Source organism: Phytophthora infestans, genomic scaffold, assembly GCF_000142945.1.
Source record: "Phytophthora infestans T30-4 supercont1.21 genomic scaffold, whole genome shotgun sequence".
NCBI lineage: Eukaryota > Oomycota > Peronosporomycetes > Peronosporales > Peronosporaceae > Phytophthora > Phytophthora infestans.
Window position 1 is genome coordinate 2182506 of NW_003303738.1, and position 7966 is coordinate 2190471.

The following is a 7966-nucleotide window of genomic DNA, read 5'->3' on the forward strand; positions in this document are numbered from 1 at the left end:
AAATCACACGTCGTGACCCGATAGCAATGGCTGTGGCTCCGAGTGTGGTACTATGTCAGTAGTGATAATGCCCGCCTTCGTGAAGTGCTGAGAGAGAATCCGCGTTACTACGTTCACAAATTCATCGTTTTATCCCGCGACAAGTCGATTGTGAGCGCATGGTATTGTTTCCGTTCACAGGGACGGTCAACCCGATCGATGATAGAAAAATCTTTGTGCGAGAGGGAAGGGACGCACGCCGTCGCGCTAATGTAGATTTAAGCTGGATAAGGGGTTGCGTGGCTAGCTAGCTAATCACTGCTCGTGTTCAACAGATACCATTTGTGTCTAACAAGGGGCAACGAAAACGCGGTATCCAGGTGTGTTCAACTCGCTTGTTGACACATCGATTCCTGGTGGCTTCACCGAGGAAACAATTGCAGCTCGTGGAAACGCTTGCTAGACACGACCTACACACCTCCGATCGATTTATTCGTCTAGTCCACCCAGACGATTTTGAAGACCTTGATCAAACCCTTAAGGAGATAGATATCACGCTCATCGAAACTGACGTGTCCGACACGGACTCAGCCAAGGATTAGTGCCAGCGTAATCAGCCGCGAATGGTGTATGATAGCAAGCGAAGACGTACGAAGTAGTGCATACCCATTTAAATAGTTGGATATGTAATCGCTTAGATTACGCGCCAGGTAAGGTCGACCACCAACGTTGGTGGCTATAACTCGATCATTTTTAACGTTAGATATTGCTGTTTAGAAATGCCAGAGCTTTGATTGGTAGAAATGAGGTATTTGTATAAACGCTCTGCAATTCGCAATCCATCACATGGTCAGCATACAACGAAGTGAGTCTGCGTGGTGTATTAAATAAACTACCACCCAGTCTGTTGCAACAACAAGAAAAAACGTTTGCTGTAGCAGACTGGATGATTGTTTGATTACACGTAATACATTTCTGACTATCTCATTGGCTTGATGATTACGTCAACGGCTATGGCACTAGTCGTCTCAGATCAGACTGTCTGAGTTGCATTATATGGCGCACACTGGGACGTCAACGGCGAATTTTCGAATTTGACCCCCCCCCCAATTCCCGGTTACCAAGGTGGCAATTACCTGGCCAACTGGGCCGGGGTGGACTTTCACAGGAAATCGGTGTTCACCGATTTGGTACCGATGACCTGCTCGCTCTGGCCAAGATGAAGCTCCACTTCATCGCACCATCTATGCCACTACTGCCAAGGTACCAGTACAAAAACGCGCGATTCCCACTCAATTCCCAGCAAGTCCCAGTGGGATTCCCTGGGAGAATGGGCAAAACCCTAGAAATATGCCATCCCTGGTGAGCAATGAAGAACCGGTTCATCATAGCAATCGATTCAAAACATATGGTGGTTTGGACAGCATATGAGGAGCCAGACATCTATATTTGATCTATATATGCAGAAGAGCGCCTCGCCACCACAAAAGTCGGCCTAGCCGCCGCAGAAGAACGCTCCAACGACTTCCTCCAGCGCGCCTTCGCGGCGGAAACTACACGCGATGCGCTCACTGCCACCAACCTTGACAATACCCCGCTTCTTCGTCGCGCCACCGCCGCCGACGCAGCGTGCAACACCGCCCACGCCGCTGTCTACCGTCTTGCAGGCGCTGTCGAGGTGGAGACAATTGAGGTTTGTGCTCTCCACACGCAGGCTACGGCGCAGACCGATGACCTTCGTGCTCTGCGCACGCAGGTAACGGGTAGTGAGGCGTGAGTACGCATGCAGATTGATCAGCAATTTAGTGCCCCGTGGGCTAGCTTTACGATAGTGTTTGAGCTCTCCAATTTTACCGCTGCCACTTTCCGGGATCTCCTACACGATATCAAGCGAGCAGCAGGCTCGAATCAGCCATCAACTCAGCACCATGACATTCTGGCAGCGAAGTCAAATGTCGACCGTGGCGTCACAAACAATCTACACGCTGGATCAGAGCGGGTGTGACGAGAAGCTACACGGAACGGGCTCGTGTTCTCCTGGGCGGCAAGGAAATTGGTACATTACCATCAACGAAAAGAAAAGGTAAGCAAGCAACTGCACAATGCAGTGAATGCTGCTTAATGCGGTCACTATCGACAGCCATGCTTCCGGCATGTCGGTAGGCGCGCAATAACAGCCTTACCTGTTGAAACTCCAGCGTGGAAGGAAGAGGCATAAGCCTTCCGTGTCATTAAAATATCAACTAATCAAAGGGCTGAAGCCATTCTTTGTGAAAGATTTAAACATTTCAACCTATTCTGTGACGGGCCCATCGTCACACATCGCCATCGCATCCAAAGCATGGCCAATCAGCTTGTAGAACACATCTACTGGTTGGCGTGGTCCGAGACCACGCCGTTAGCTTTCAATACATCTCAGAGTCTAATTTGCCTGCTTCCTCACGCACAGTGTACGTAAGGTAACGGGTTGCTGAAAGCCCGTTACGCCTGGTAGCACTTCGTCATCCGTCCAACGCTCACGATGAACGACATGCCGATGCCCGACGCGCCCAAGTTACCCAACACGTCGCTGGAGCACGACAGCTTCCCCCACCTCTCTTCGATCGAATAAGAGGCGTTGCACCGCCTCGCTGCTGCGTCCGGCGAGGCTGTCATCCACACGTTGCTCACTGCTGGAACCGAAGCTCAACATCGCCTTGCCGCCCAAGAATTCATGGCGCGTGAACTCGCTGACCTCCGTCAGCGCGTGTCGACTCCCACGCTGTCCAAGAACAGGACTGACATCGTCAAGCTCGATGTCTCCTCTTATAGTGGTGAAGGCGACGGTCGCCTCCACTTGAACAGATGGTTCTGCGAAGTGGACATCGCAGTCGAAGCCCGGCAGCTTTCCACCGAGCTCGCGCGGACTCGCTTTCTTCTTTCCAAACTGACGGGGAAGGCAAAGGAGTGGTCCCTCGGCAAGCTCGTTGTCAACCCCTCATGCTTTCCCACGATGGATGCAATGAAATCTGACCTGCGACTCGCGTTCGAGCCGCCCCAAGACGAGAGAGTCCAGCGTTCCGCCTTCCTGTCGTTGCAGCAAGGCAAGATGTCCATGCTCGAGTATATCCAGCGGGCACGTCACCTCATCTCGTGCATCACGACACATCCGGTTGACATGGCGACCCAAGTCCATGTCTTCGTGTCCGGCATGAACACAGGCTACCAACGCTTCTACTTAGCGCGGAAGTCCCCATCTACGCTGGAAGAAGCTTTCGCGGTGGCCCTACGCGAAGATTACAGCGTCGCGGCATCTCAAGCTTTCGATTTCAGTCGGGCTCCGGCCTCCGAACCAGAGCCAGAGCCGATGGAGATTGATGCCACCCGCCACTTCGATCGTTCTCGGTCGACGACACGTCCACCGCGCTCCCCGACGCGCAGCCAACGTCCGATGAAATGCTTCCGCTGTCGCAAGCCCGGACATCGCGCGGCGGTGTGCCGCGCGCCGGCACCTGTCCTGGCAAACGTCACGGTGGAGTCCGAGGTCGCCTTTACAAAAACCGGCGACAACCAGTAGGTGCGAGGCGACCTACTGGGAATGGAAGGAGAGATGCATCTCTGGTGGCAGAGCCTCCTCCTAGCCCTCCAGTGCTTCACGCACGACTTTTCGCCACCACTTCCGGCAGCGACTCGAGACTGATTATTCTCAGTCTTCACGTTGACGGCGCCTAGCGCCCGATCCGTGCGTTGCTGGACTCCGGCGCAACGAGCAACTTCGTTCGCGCCGACAGTTTATCGGTGTTGCCGCCAACCACGCGCATCAGCGAAGGTCCAGGCCACATGGTCGTCAAATACGCTGACGGCAAGCCGCGTCGGATGCCCCGGCGCTCGGTCGCCTTCGCGTATGCATTCGACGGGTTCTCCAGCTCGGACGACTTCCTAGTGATCGAGTTGAGCAGTTCATTCGACTGCGTCTTCGGTATTCCGTGGCTAGTGCGTCACCAGCCTCACATCGACTGGTTGACCCGAACTGTTCGGCCACGCGATATCGATGTCAACGCAGTACTGGCGTACCTGAGCGGTACGCCCAGCCTCTGGCCACACGTTGCTGTCATGGACCCCGACTCCATGACCACCCCTGCACTTGAAGAGAGCGATGGCCCTTTATACGCAGCCAGTGCTCCAGCAACTTGTGCCGGTCCTGAGTCGGAGCCTCAGGGCGTTTCCGATGTGGTCGAGCTGAGTATCCCACATCTTGGTGAGCAGTGGCTCCCACCTCGTGAAGCGGTTGAGCGTGAGTTCCTGCCCGCGGTTGAACAGGGGTTCCCGCGCGCAGTCGAGCTGGAGCTCCCTGATGTTGTGGATGCAATCGTTCTACATGATTCGTGTCCCGGCGCCGATGACATACCCCGGCGCCCAACCGATCTCGCAATGATCGAGCGTGAGCTCTCATCGCCAGATGTACTCCGTCCTGTTCGTCGTCGTCGCCGTAACCCCCGCCGACCTCGTGCCCCGTCGCAGGACTCCGTCCTGAGCGAGTTCGAGACTATCACAGTCCTTGCTGGACACGCCTCGAACGATCTTCCGCGCCGCCGTGAGGTTGAGGTCGCACGTCCACCGTGCGACGCCGCGGCAATCACAAAGCTCCCCGGTCTCTCTTGGAAACATTTCCTCCGCGACTTAAAGCACGGCAACGTCGAACAAGTATGCTTGCTCGTAGCTAGCGACGCCGCGTCCATCGCGACTGTCCACGTCGACACCGATGCCTCAGCGCCGGACCCCCAGACGCGCCCCACGGGTGCCGAACCGAAAACAGCCCGTGAAGCGCGCTAAGCTGCACAATCGTTACCGGCCCTCGAAGCTTCCGGTAACCCTGTGGCCCCTCTCGTCCGTGAATTCACCGACATCTTCCCCGACAAGGTTCCGGCGGCCCTTCCGCCGGATCGCGGAGTCCGACACGAGATCGATCTCGTGCCTGGCGCCAAGTACTGTGTCACCAGACAGTGGCCGCTTCCCCGCGACCAAGTCGAGGCGATCGATGCCTTTTTAGAAAGTCGCCGGCAAGCTGGCCACGTTCGCGAGAGCTTGTCACCCCACTCCAGTCCTACGTTCTGTGTGAAGAAAGCGACCGGGGGTGGAGGATCGTCCACGCCTTCAGCAAGCTTAACGACGCCACAATCCCGGCACAAACGCCAATCCCACGAAAGGACATGATTCTTGACTCCATGTCGGGCAGCACCACGTATAGCGCGATTGATCTGATGGACGGCTTCTATCAGATCTTGATGCGCGAAGACGACGTGCCGCTGACCGCCGTCGGCACGCCCAGTGGAATGCTGTGGGAATGGCTAGTCATGCCGCAGGGGCTCAAGAACGCCCCCGCCACCTTTAACCGCATGGTGTCCCACTTGCTGCGTCCATATCGCGACTTCGCGCCCAGTTACTTAGACGACATCTTCATTCATAGTCATGCCGACGCCGGCATGACTGACATCGAAGTTCATCTCCAACACCTACGAACGGTGTTCGGAGTGATGCGTGAAAACAAGCTCTACGCCAACCTGAAGAAATGCATCTTCTGCGCCCCCGAGATTCCAGTCCTCGGGAGCTACGTCAGCAAGGACGGTGTCCGTGCTGACCCCGAGAAAGTGGCAGCCATCTGCGCCTGGCCATCTCCTCAAGACGCGAAACAGCTCCGACAGTGGCTCGGCCTCGCGACGTATCTCCATCACTACTCGAATAACTTCGCGGCGACAGTTCGTCCACTGTCGCAACTACTCAAGACCGACGCCACTTGGACATGGCGTCCAGAACATCAAGCTGCCTTTGACGCTGTAAAACGAGCTTATCCACCGCGCCCGTCCTGATGCTGCCTGACCACTCCAAGCCATTTCACGTGGTATGCGACGCCAGCGACTTTGCCATTGGTTGCGCCTTGATGCAATTCGACGCAGCAGGGCGCGAACGAGTGGTAAGCTACCAGTCGCGCCAGCTGAAACCAGCGGAACGGAATTACCCCGAACACGACAAAGAGCTACTGGCCATGCGCTATGCGCTGCTCAAGTTCCGAGTTTACCTCTTGGGCGAACAGACCTTCGTCGTGTACACCGACCACGCGTCGTTGCAGCCGCAACGAAGAGTTCGCATCTGTCCCAGCGCATGGCGCGCTGGCTCTCCCTTTTCTCCGAATACAACTTTGTTGTTCACTACAAGCCAGGCAAGACGAACATTCTTGCCGATGCTCTATCGCGTCGGCCAGATTACGCTCAACTTGGCCGCCACGCGATTGGGGACGAAGACGACGACGAGTGCGCCGTGTGTTCTGCTGAAGATGTCACTGCGATGGAAGTCGCAGCGACCAGTTCGTTGCGCGACGCGATCTTGGCCGCGTACGCGTCGGACGCGGCGTGCTCCGAGCTGATCTCGTTCCTACATAATCCGTCGGAGCCAGCGCGGCGCCGACTGTCCCCGCGGGCCCGATCCCGCGTGAGCCGCTTCCGCTTACACGAAGGTTTGCTGACTTACAGTGTGGACAACGAAGACTCACCACGCATCGTCGTCCCGCTGGACGGTGATCTTCGCGCCCAATTGATTCACGAGTTTCACGATTCTCCCAGTGGTGGCCATCTTGGACGCGAAAAGACCTTCGCGTCCCTCTCTCGCGATTACTACTGGCCGCACATGTACAAGTGGGTGCGTAAGTGGGTTCGCTCATGCGAAGCGTGCCAGCGCGTGAAGCCTTCCCCGTCGAAGCAAGCACCGCTTCGACCTCTCCAGGTGGCCTCGGAGCCGTGGTCCTCCGTCAGTATGGATTTCGTTTTCGGCCTTCCCCGCGACGCCCAAGGTCGCACTGGCATACTCGTCTTCGTCGATCGATTCAGCAAGATGGTCCATCTTGCTCCAGTCGCCGCTACGGTCACCGCCAAGCAGTCTGCGGCGACGTTTCTGGATCTTGTTTATCGCCATCACGGCTTGCCAACATCGATCGTTTCCGATCGCGATCCCCGCTTCACCTCAGCTTTCTGGTCAGAGATCTTCCGGCTTGTCGGGACGCGGTTGAAGATGTCCACCGCGTCGCATCCGGAAACGGACGGCCAGACGGAGCGTGCGAACAGGGTCGTTGAGGACGTGTTGCGGAGCTTCGCCACGTCATTCACGTCCTTGAGCTCGCTCCTTCCCATGGTCGAGTTCGCGATCAACAATGCGGTTCACGCATCGACGGGGCTCACTCCATTCTACGTGAGCTACGGACGCCATCCCCGCGTCCCTGCCCTCCTTGGCATGGATCGTCGGTCCCCAGTCGAATCGGACGCGGTCACGCCCGCGCCAGTACCCCCACCGAACGAGACGGACGCCTCCGATGTTGCCCCATCAGCGATTCCCGCTGACGATTGTTGTGAGCAAGCTCACGACGTCACCTCCGCGATTTTGAATGCTGTCACCACCCGGCGTGGAGCCGCATCTGCTGCGCCAAGTGTGCGCACGCGTGGTGCCACGGAGGCAACACCATCTTCACTGACCACCTGGACGTCCAGGACGCTGATTAACCCGCGTCAGCATCGCCGCGCAGTTGAGTACCATGCCGCGACAGGCTCGGCCGCTTCACCCGAGCCTCCGCCCGCAAACTTCAATCCGAACCCTGAATCGCTACCGCGTGATGCCGCGGCCGCTCTTGCATTCGTCCAACGACGCGAGTCGGTAATCCGCTATGTGCGCGACGCCATCGCTATGGCGGTGGATCGCCAGAAGGAGAACGCAGACAAGCGTGGTCGCAAGAATCTCGCGACGTTTGCAGTGGGCGATCGTGTTTTGCTATCCACCGACGGCATTACACCCACTTCTGTGACGAACTTGGGCGCCAACAAGCTGGCGCCGCGATATATCGGGACCGTTCAAGATATTGAAGGGTATTAGGTGACGCGTATACACTTCGACTACCTACTGCACTACGCCTTCCACCCTACCTTCTACGTTGGGTCGCCTCCGCCGGCTTCGTCTATCCCCAGCG